The 12216-nt window shown below is 41.0% G+C and overlaps 1 protein-coding gene across 7 annotated transcripts in view; it reads right to left on the bottom strand.

Annotated features, from left to right (window-relative positions):
- The window catches only part of LOC125460303 (semaphorin-3F), a 232588-nt gene that overhangs the window by 82135 nt on the left and 138237 nt on the right, over positions 1 to 12216 (bottom strand). The gene's annotated exons all lie outside the window — the stretch shown is intronic.

Raw genomic sequence — 12216 nt, 5'->3', positions numbered from 1 at the left:
ATGTGTTAGAAGTACCTGCCTTATTTGTCCAATGGCTGCAACAATAGACATTCAAATAAACTGCATCTCAGACTTTGGTGCCTGGGGCAATTGTACAGGAAATAAGTTTATAGATAACACTGACCAGTACATCAGCCTAATCACCACTGTCAAATACACGATGGAGCAAAATAAAAGAGTAATGAAGTCTTATTTCATTTGTATAGGTGCTTGGTTAGAAGCCACCTGGAGTACTGTGTCCAGTTTTGGTCTCCTTCTCTCAAGAAATAGATTATTGGACATAAAAGGAGTGCAATGAAAGTTCACCAGTCTTGTTCCTGGGATGGCAGGACTATCTTATGAAGGAAGATTGGCCTTTATTCTCTAGACTATCAAAGAATGAGAGGTGATCTCATTGAAGCTTAAAAAGTGTGTATAAACGGATAGACATAGTAGATATGAGTAAGATTCCTTTGTTTAGGGACTCTAGAACCAGAGACTTAAGAATAAGAATGGTGCAACTTAGGTTTGAAATGAGAAGAATTTTCATTTTAATCCGAACGTTGTAAACTTTTGGAGTATTCTCACCTAGAGGGCTATAGAAGCTCAGTCTTTCATCATGTTTAGATTGGAGATTGATAGATTTCTGATTACAAGTGGTGTAACAGGGTTATGGAGATGGGATGAACTAAGGGCTATTGAAGTGTTTAATCAGCCATTATCATATTTAAAGGTGGGTTAGGCTCAATTGCCTACTCCTATCCTTATGTTCCTCTGAGTTGAAGACCCTGAGGTGAATTCCACATGGAAGTTAAGGCTAAGGTGGTGTTAAAATAAAGAGGGATTCAGGAGGATGAATTGGATCATGTTAAGAAGATCATTACTCCTTTGTATATTGTCTTCTATATTATTGTTGCGTTACATCGTACATGGGAAAGAGTGGGATGGATAACTGAAGCAATGGTATCCCAGATAATCATGTCAAACAAGGAGGGACATGAACCTAGCCTTTCAGGTAATGAAAACAAACAAAAAATTGGGTTAAATCCTGTGCCTGGATTTGGTTATTGTGTAAAAACAAAAATACTGAAAGGATACGGGTGTCACTGGCTGGGCTAGCATTTACTGCTGTGGAGAACATGAGAGTAAGCTGCTTTTTTGTGTCATTGCGGCCTTTGGGTTATGAATACAATGTGCAATTAGGGGGGAAATTGGAATTTTGACCCATGACCTGGTGAATCTGGCAGTGGGTGTGGAACTACCATGATTTGTAGGTTAAAATCGTATCTTAAATATTTTAGTGGGCCCTCTTTCTAATATATTTGTGAGGCCTGCATGCTGCCAGAGGTGGTAGCCATTTCAGCTGCCTCAGGAAGAACGTATGGGTAAAATGGCAAGGAGGCAGCATCATTTAGGGATCACTACCGTCAGTCTTTGTTCCCACTGACTCATCCCAATTCAACTGGCCGTTTAGAGTTAGAATCTGTTTCTGAGGGGTTTGTGAGGCACAAAATAATAGATCTATGTTTCCGCAGAGGTCAATCACTTGCCCAGTACGATGTGGGGAGGGGTGGGTTTTTCAGTCAATCATTTTGCAATATGTTGCTGCGTTGCCATGGGGGTCAGCTGTCAGTCACTTTGCAATAGCCCTGCATTATTTAAGGTCAGTCAAGTCACATTGTAATGGGAGCTGTGGCTGATCATTCACAAAAGTGTCCCTGTTTGTAAAGGGGCCTGAGTGGGCTTCCTCTTGAAAAGTTAATTAGAATTCCTTTCACCTGTTTGTTGTGTATAATCTGTCTGATTTCGCCTTAAAATGACACTCGGTTTTAAATACTCTACAGGTTCAGAGCCAGGAAGTTTCAGTTGCATAAACATTCCTTGCACAGCAGCTAATAGCGCTAATAATAATTATTATTACTTGCATTACATCCATCAAGCTTTCACCAAAGAACTCATTACAGGGGAAACCAGACAGCTAGAAAATACTATGAGTGGGCCTGCGTCAGCGCCACATCTGAATGAGAGCTTTGTTGCCTAGGCTTTTGCTTAAGAAACTAGGATTTTTAACCCTGCAATTTAGGTCATGCCTGAAACATAAACAACATATTTTCTTCGATAAAATGAACCACTGACACTCACAAACTACAGGCCATGCTCCCGTTTTGCTTCAGTTGGTAAACAGTGTTGGATTGTCCTTCTCAGTTGGACTGGGCCTGATTCCTGGGCGTGATATGGGTTAATGGTTGGAGGCTGTTACAATTGACCTGGATGCCCTTAAGGTTGGGCCTTTGAAGACTACTCTGAAGGTTGCAAACCCTCGAGAATTCTCAGGGCGACTCCAATAATTAAATATGAATTTGCCAGATAACTCAAGAGCGAGAAAAGTACAATTACAGGATCATGACAGAGAAATGGTGTGCCATGACACTTGGCCTCTTGAGCAACCAACTGCTGGCTGTGGGGACAGGTCTGCCCAAGGACAGAGTTCACAAAATGAAGTCTCCATCAATACATATGATCAGCAGAAGTTAGTAACCACACCATGGAAGTGAACTGAGTTGAAGATAGGGTCAGTCTCCACAGTTTATGAATCCATCGGCAGCCAACAATGAGCCTTCTATCAGTCTTACATACAGTAAGGATCTAACAAGCTGTTCTGAGGTTGTTCCATATCAGATGAGGAAGGGATCTGTCGGGGTCTGTGGTGATCCCTCCCCACCCTTACAGCAGAGAGCAAAAATGTATATAACTTTACAGATTGCGTTTTTACTAAGCTGAGTCAAGCGGCTTGTGCTTTAAAATATCTCAACACTTTGAAACTGCACGGTCTTGCAATCTTTAAAAGAAAATTGCCAGAATCCCTGACATTGCATATGACAGAGGATACCGCTTTGAGATGAATGCAGTGGTGACATGAGGATAAACATTTTTATTCAGCAAGTGAATAGGATTTGGAATGCACTGAGAGAGTTTGGCAGAATCCACCAGCGGTATTCAAGGAGAATTGGATCATTCCCTGAGCAGAGTGTGTTTATGGGCCTATGGGGAAAAGGCAGAACAGGGGATTAGATGAATTACTGTTGCAGAGAGCTAGCACTGATACATGGAACTGAATGGTCTCCATCTGTGTTGCAATCATTCTATGATTCCACAATAATGAAGATTGGATGAAGCAGGATTTGACACTAAGGCTCAATGAGATCAAAGTGCAGAGAAGAAATTCAGTCCTTTCTAAAATTACATGTTCAGTCTGAATGTTTATATTTTCATCATTAACACTCTATGCCCACACTCGAAATGAAAATGTCTTATTTGCAATTGCTGTGCAATAATGCCACCTTTTGCCAGTGCTGTGGCACTCCCACTGGCTCAGCTATGGCATTACACTGTGATAAGTTTACCTAACATTCATGGACAAAGGAATCTGGAACATGCAGACCTTAGATTTTGGGTATATCATGAGAATTAAAAATTATTAGAGCAGAAATTACACCTTCTCTAAAAAGTCAAGTTATATTTAGAATGTCTCCTGCAGGCATGAATGTCATTCAGATTTAGAATCCGATTCCAGGTTCTTGGCAGCTTGTGGAAAATGTCAGTTCTTCCCAATCTGACCTCATTTCTATTCTGTGCATTGTATGAAACTTATCATTTAATTGAGCAATGGCCGTGCAGCTAATTGTGTTATCCAGTCACAAAATTTCCTTCCGTTCTTTAACCATATTCAAAGCGAGAAGAACTTCTGTCTCTGCGGGCTGCGAATTAGTCTAGAGTTCAAATCTCAGAAATCTAAAACATTACACTGCTAAGTTCTCCATCAAAGAGAGAGAACCAGTAATAATTCATCCTCTGCACTCGGTCAATCCTCAGGCTCAAGACCTCGAGGTGAAAGGGCAACATTCTTGCACACTGTACTAGTCAGTCACCCGTCAGGGAGAGGGACAGAGACATAGAGGAGAGTTTTCATCCACTCTGTCTGGGTTACATTCAATCCCAAGTCTCAGAGGTGAAAGGTGAGTGTTCTAATACATTGTGTCACCCAATGCTTTTATTTTTACAGCTGAGAATTGACTCTGGTCTCCTGCTAAAAAACAAATTTGTCTAAGACGAACCTTGGCATCCAATGTATTCTTTGGTGGCTTAGTATTTATTTTCACAGTTTAGCGACAGCCTTAGGGAGGGGAGGTGTCTTTCCTCACTCTCAGACCTCTTTTATTACCCCTTTCAGCTCTAATCAAGTGTATTGAGCAAGAGCGAGGGGAATGTAAACTCAAGGCTATTCAGGTGAAAATCAGCATAAAACATTATAGATGTCTCCAGCTTGAAGTTGCCTCATGTAATTATTTGCTGAGCACTTATCTCGTTGATGGCCCTACATTTCATGTGCTCATTTATAACGTACAATCACAATTTTTTAATCTCTTCGACAAAAGCAGAAATATGCTCCCTCTTAGCAAGGGTCACTGTGGCTACAATTACTGTCAAAACATAATGCCTCTCACTGAATGAGAAAGATAGCAAGCACACCATAAATTCCAGGCAGGTCCCCAGCTCCCTTTATTGTCTATACACTTTTATATTAATTTGTTTGAATAAAGTCTGTTAAAGTATACTATCATATGGAGAAGAGGTACCAAAGCCATGTTCCATTGACCTCATAAACATCTGTGGAGAGATTGCTCTGTTTCTGCATTGCTGCCTCTCAGCCTTGGAGCTTTGAAGATCCGGCAAAGGAAGCTGTTACACCTTGAAACTTTGCTAAGTTAACATATTCTAGGAGCACACACCCTGAGGTCACCTATGATTCACACTGTCCAAATATGCCCCAAGTGTGTAAATATACACCGTGAACCCACTTGCTGCATTCCCTCAGATACAGCTTCCCCAAATGTACACACTGCCAACATTGAGCATTAGCTTTATGCTTTGCAAATATTCTTTACATACATGCTGTCTGAATGCATTCTAGATTCAGATTCAGCAGATATAATGCTTTTTTCTAAATATACTGTATTCAGATATTCTTTGAATGCACTGTCACTTGAGACTCCACGTTCCACTCTGCATATAATATCCTGACAGGTGAGCAATGCGCCCAAATGCAAATAAGGCTAACAAAATGGCTGCCTGTGCTTGTAAAAAGTGGGCTGGTGACACCAGTTACTGGCGACAGACATCCTCCAGTCAGAACGCACCTACACACGTGTGGGTGATGCCACACAGATAAGCATAGATGCAGAACTAACTGGGAGAATTTCTAGTCTTGTTAATTGGATATGCACAATTCCTGTGTAATCAGAGCCAATTTGGCTGACGATTTGATGTCCATTAAAGTTTTTTTTCCCAGGGAAGGCAAGGAGCTATATGAACTATATTCATTTAACCACGAGGTACAGTCAACCTGATGATAGGAAATGAGAAAGGTACCTTTGAAGCAGTTAAAACAAGCTGTAATATTTCTCTCTGAAATGCAGCCCACGGGTTAACTGGTTACCCTTCCAGGGTTGTAGTTGCATTCCCTCCATTTGTGTTCCTGTCTCTCTTAACATCCACAAGCTGGGCCAACATCTATATTTTGATTACATGGGCAGTGCCATCTTTATTCCTATCAGCTGCCAATCTGTCACTTTGCAGTGATGTTCACAGTAAACATTTGTCTCTGCACCATGCACAATTGTTGTGCACATTGCATTACCCTTGAGAATAAACAGCAGCCTATCCCTGAATGCTCACTGAATGCAAGATCCCCAGATATACACTCTCTTCAAAGAGCTCCAAAGGTTCCTAAATGAAAGTGTACTCCTACAAGATTTCCAAAGAATCCCCACGTGCCAGGAATTATTCCTGAACGTATTCATACAGGCAACAAGCTGCATATGATGTTCATGCAACAATGAAACACATTCCATGTACTGACATACATTGTGGGCCATGTATCTATTGATCCAAATGACCCTGCTCCATTTTAGTAACTTCCCCACCAGTTGATTGGCCACTGTCTGATGGGCAGTTGACTTTTCCTTGAAGTAGATCAAGAAATGTCCCTACGAACTGTACATTCCAATGGTGGTTTTGATCATTTTGGATTCATGCTACGCAGCAATTAAAAGAGCTTATTTTGCCAGGAACAGGATTCATTTTTAAAATAATTTTTGAGCCAGTGAGGGATGATGTGGGAAGAGGCAGCTTTAAACTGATATCATGAGGAAACTAGTTTTACTTTAGAACTGTGCACTTGAACTCCGCTGCCCAATATCATTCCCTCTAAAACTCTTCCTGAACAGGACCCTTATCCAAATAATCACATCCAGAAACAACTTTAAGAATCCATATAAATAAATAACCGTCTCTGAATCAAAACAGTTTATTCCTTTCCAAAAGGTACTTAAACCATGTTTCCTCATTTAAATAAAATTCCTTGCTGGTAGAAGTTCCACATTAGATGTCATTCATGATGGTGAACATTCCACTAGAAGGGGAACTTTAATGTTGTAACTTCCTCTCAGAAAAGCCCCTGTTGATGAATATTACCCTTTAAAAGATGTCTTTGTAATTACAATCTCTCTTTGAAATATGGAGTTGGATGGTGAGCATCGTTTTTCAAAATGTTCTACAAAGATCATCCACTAAATTGGTTGTAGACACAGAGGACAAAGGATTGATAGATTTATATAAATCTAATTAAAACACAAGGAATAGGAGGCTAAAGGAACAACCACACTTATTTCTTAGGTCTAGTGACTTCTGAGTGTGTCTGCTATTCTAATTTCCTGGAGTCCTAATCCAAACCTTGGGTGGTACTGCACAGCTGGTGAAACCCTAGCTCTGGGCACAGGTGTGGGGACTGGCAGAATCTGTAAATCCATTCATTGAGCTCTTTAATCTTCACAAAACCGCAATTCCCACTGGCAGAAGCACAAAACTCTCCTAAAAGGATAGCACCACCTGTATGAGGGAGTCGGGGGGCGGGTGCAAGGTGTTATATTCAATGGCAGCCTTGGCTCCCCTTCTTTTGACCACAAAATGAATGCTGTATGCATTACTGGGCACAGATGGCACAAGCTGTCACAGAGGGGAGAGTGGGAAAGGGAACAAAGCAATGCTGTGTGAAATACTTCGGAACACAAGAGGCAATCGGCACAGGAAGCTGATGAGGGTCACAGTCTTTAATTGTCACTTACATCCCACACGTGCACTTATGTAAGAGGATCCCTGTGATAATTAGTACTGAAACGGGCATTGTGTTTGTACAGGGCAGCATGTGTTCATTGGGAACTGGACTGAGGTTACCATCTCACTTAACTTCCGACCCAACAAAACCTCTTAGCGGGAACAGTGGGGACAAGAAGATCATTTCTTTCCATCCGGGCTGCTATCAGGAACCAAATCATTTGGGTGGAAAGACTGTGCTGTGAGCACAGCGCTCCTCTTAAAACAGTGCCAGATACAGCGAGAGGAAAGAGAGCCTTTCATTCCTGACTCTGTGGTGGAACCTGATCCCACTTTCCCAAGGTGAAACCAAACACTCAGTTCTAACCCCAGTGCCACCCAGTTTCCCCATCAGAGAGAGGAGGTCTTTGTCCCTGACTCTGGCCTGAATTTGAACCTAGGCTTCAGGGGTGAAAGGGCGTTCGAGTGCTCCCCACCACCTAGTCAAGCAACAGCAAATTTTCTGGTTGTATGACATTTGACACACATTTGACACCTGGTCAACTGCTGGTTTAACATTGACAGAACTAATTGCGAGCCCAGGCAACATGGTATATGAGCTTTATAGGACTCAATGTATTGGAGTCCACTTCCACACAATAAGTGGATTAGGGAATACAGTATACTGCCACATTTAATATATAGATTGGTGGGAAAAGCTACTACCATTTCAAGGAACATAGTCTTCACTGCAAAGAATTTAATTGATTCTGTTTTGAAAAGAAATGTAACATACAGTTTACTCCAGTGTAACACATTCTCACTCTATTCCTTGATTTGATTTGATTTATTTTTGTCACAAATATCAAGATACAGCGAAAAGTATTGTTTTGAGTGCTAATGAAACAAATCATGCCCTACATAAGTGAACCAGGGTGATAGAGCAGAATGGAGAATATAGTGTTACAGCTACAGGGAAGGTGCAGAGAAAGACCAACTCTAATATATGAGACGTTCATTCAGAAATCTGATAACAGCGGGGAAGAAACTGTTCTTAAATCTGTTGGTACATGTTTTCAAACTTTTGTATGCTCTACCCAATGGAAGAGGGTCGAACAGAATATAATCGGGGTGGGACAGATATTTGATCAAGTTGGTACTTTCTCAAGGCAGCAGGGAGTATAGGTGGAGTCAATGGAAGTAACCAAAACTGAAGTTGCTGGAAAAACTCAGCAGGTCTGGCAGCTTCTGCAAAGGAAAAAAATCAGAGTTAATGTTTCGGGCCCAGTCACCCAAATGAGTTCTGAGGAAGTGTCACTGGACCCGAAACGTTAACTCTGATTTTTTCTTCACAGACGCTGCCAGACCTGCTGAGCTTTTCCAGCAACTTTGCTTTTGCTCCTGATTCACAGCATCTGCGGTTCTTTCGGACTAAAGGTTTTTATCCTAGGATTTTAAAGGAAGTGGTGTTATGATTATAGGTAGTAAAGGGGAACCTGAGGCTGTGATGCACTTGGATTTCCAGAAGGCATTCAACAAAGTGACTCTGCCACATTAAAAGTAGCTTCAGAAACTGAAAGCTCAAGGTGTATGGGCTGATAACATATCAGCATGGTTAGAAAGCTGGTTAGTTAGCAGGAAGCAGCGAGGAGAGAAAAATGAGTTACTTTTAGCTGGTAAGCTGTTACTCTTGGGGTCTTGACAATTCTACATCAATGATTTGGAGGAAGAGACTGTATGTATGGTAACTAAAGATACTGATAATAAAAAAAGTAGGAATGTGAGTTGTCAAGAGCACAGAGAGTCTGCAGAGGGATACAGATAGCTAAAATGAGGGGCACAACACTGACAGATCGAGCACAAAATGGAAAATTATGAATTCTTATCCATTTTGTCAGCAAGAATATAAAAATAGCATATTTGCAAAATGCGCATATCGGAGGAATCTAGGTGTCTTTTGGTGCAGTAGGTGAAGGGCTAATGTTTGACACATGGGTCCAGTGAATGATCAGGAAGGCAAATGGAATGTTGTCTTTTAATGCAAGAGAAAATAAGAGTAAAGGTCAGGAAGTTATGCTATGGGGTATTGGTGAGACCACATCTGGAGCACTGTATACTTAAGAAAGCAGATCAGAAAAGATTCACTCAGCTGATTCCTGGGATGAAGAGTATATTTTATTAGGAAAGATTGAGCAAGTTGGTCCAAGTTAGAAAAATGAGAGGTGATATTGAAATATAAGATCCTAATGGGCAGTTAATAATGATCTGTGCAGTAATTATCCAGGGACACCGTTGAAAATTAATCATTGTTCATTTAAGCCCAGGGCAAGGAGAATTTTGTTCTTTCAGATGATCATTAGTCTGTGAAGTTCCCTTTGATACTTAGCAATGCAGACTGGCTCATTGAATATATTCAAGTCTCAGTTTGACAGATTTTTGATCAACAGTGAAATCATGTCTTTTTTGGGGGTGACAGATAGAAAAGTGGACTTGAGGTCACAGTCAGCTCAACCACAATCTTGTTATGATCAAACAGCTCAAAGGGCCTTTGCTTCTAAGTCTTGAGTTCTTGTCAGGCAGTTATCCTGTTGGATCTTCAGAGGAAGTCTTGGGGCTCCAGAAGACACCAGGTGGTATTGCAACTTCAGATGTTCACTGATGTTGTGGGGAGTGGTGGCTGGTGGAGATCACAGTGCGAGCGGATGTGTTACATGTGCATACTCATAACTTTACTTGACATGTTGCTTATCTAATGAGTAGTTCCAACAAAGAATTGTTTAGTGATTTTCAGGGACCTTGGGCAAATTTCCTGTGTATTACAGGAGAAGACAAAAACAAGAAGGATATGGTGAACACCATATGGAAATGAAGACACATGAAAGCTGAAGGAATGTCCCCTATCTTCAGTATAAGGATGATTCGACAACTCGTTGCTTGCAACCTTGGGAAACTGGATACAAAAGCTCTTCTGTCCTCACACAGGTTTATTAGACTTGTGCTTTCTCGTGAAATCACACATGCTGCCTCTATTGAAAAAACTTCCCAAGTGCAGTTTCAATGTCACCCAGGTCATCGAGTCAGGGCAATTCCTAATCCATGGTGACATGATAATGCCTTGTGACATCTCCATGTATGAGATATATATAAGTGTATAATTATGCATCATGCTTCTGGCTATCTGTATTCAGCAGTCTGACTTTGATGGCTTTGAGGTTAGCAAGGAAGATGTGAGGAAGGACTTCCTTCTGTCGTGAGTGTTCACGACCTGGAACCCACTGCTTATGAGGAAACAGAGATGAGTAATAATTTTAGAAAGAACTTGGGTGGGAACTTAAGGGAAATAAACCTGCATGGCAACGAGGAAAGCATGGGGGAATGAAACTGAACAGATTGCTGTATACAGAAAGCTGTCCTGCACTCAGTGGGCTGACTGGCCTCTTTCTCTGTCATGATGTCTTTATGGTGCGGTAAACTACATTCATGCAGCTCTATGAGACTATGCCAAAGGTTAGTAATAAGGGAAGGCTCCTTAACGTTGACAGAAAGTCAAAGTTTCTCGTACAATCTACTATAGCCTTGCTCTCTCACCAGCAAAATCAGTAAGACCCAGGGGCAGGCCCACAACCCACTCCCCTTGGTGACTTCCTAAAGTGTGGGGACAAGAGAAGATCGAAGACAACATAACAAATCCACAATAAACAAGCCCATAACAAATAAAAGAAATAGAGCGCATTTTTTTGATTGAGCTGGATGCTACAATTCCCTTTTTACCCTCAGGTTCTGCTGTTAATAGACATTTGCTTAACATTGTCACTTAAGGTCACTCAGTCAGATAGAGGTCAGTTGTGCACAAGTCAGCAAACATTTAACAGATATATAAATAGCATCAACTTAACAGAGCCTATTTTATGCTTTCTGCACTGGTGTTTGCCAGAATCTACCTTGATTTTCACTTTAGTAAATTTTTATAACAACAGCTTGCTCAACAAAAATCTGTTAAACTAAAATAGTTTTCATAATAAGAGAGCATGTGGTAATGGATACATTCTTGACCTGTAATTTTAAGATTTTGAAAATCTACTTTTCTGTGTTCATTTATTGTGATTTCTATCTTATTTAAGCATACAAGGATATGAATAAGTAACAATGTGTGAAAATGTGATATTGTCTATTTTAGCAAGCAGTAAAGAAAGGAAGCATACTTTCTGAATGGTGAAAGAGTATTGAGCTGTGCATTGCAGGTGTATCTGAGCTCCTTCCAGAGTCGTAGAGTCATATAGCACAGAAACAGACCCTTCGGTCTAACAAGTCCATGCTGACTCAGTATCCAAAGCTAAACTAGTCCCTTTTACCTGTGCTTGATCTCTATCCCACTCAACCTTTCCTATTCATATATCTGTCCAAATGTCTTTTAAATGTTGTAATTGTACTCGATTCTACCATTTCCCAGACACACACCATCCTGTGTGTGAAAAAGTTGCCTCTCAGGTCCCCTTTAAGTCTTTTCCCTCTCACTTCTAAACCAGTTTTGGACTCCCTTACTCTCAGAAAAAGACCTTGGTTATTCATCTTATCTATGCCCATTATGGTTTAATAAACCTCTATAAGGTCACACCTCAGCCTCTGATTCTCCAGTGAAAAAGGTCCCAGCCCCAGTAAATCAGGAACAAAAACAGAAGTTGCTGGAAAAACTCAGCAAGTCTGGTAACATCTGTGAAGAAAAATCAGAAGTTAATGTTTTGGGTCTGGTGATCCTTCCTCAGAACAGCGGACCAGACATGTTAACTCCGATTTGTCGTCACAGATGCTGTCAGACCTGCTGAGCTTTACCAGCAATTTTTGTTTCGTCCCAGCCTTTCCAGCATCTCCTGATAACCCAAGCCCTCCGGTCCCAGCAATATCCTTGTAAATATTTTCTGCACCCTTTCTAGTTTAACAACATACTTGGTATAGCATGGCAACCAGAATTGCATGTAGTATTCTAAAAGTGGCTTCTCCAATGCTTTGTACACCTGCGACATGATGTCTTAACTCCCATACTCAGTGCTCTGACCAATGACGGTAAGCATGCCTTTTTTCACCACC

This window comes from Stegostoma tigrinum, chromosome 11 (assembly GCF_030684315.1).
Source record: "Stegostoma tigrinum isolate sSteTig4 chromosome 11, sSteTig4.hap1, whole genome shotgun sequence".
NCBI classification, from domain to species: domain Eukaryota; kingdom Metazoa; phylum Chordata; class Chondrichthyes; order Orectolobiformes; family Stegostomatidae; genus Stegostoma; species Stegostoma tigrinum.
This window is presented reverse-complemented; position numbering and strand designations above follow the sequence as displayed.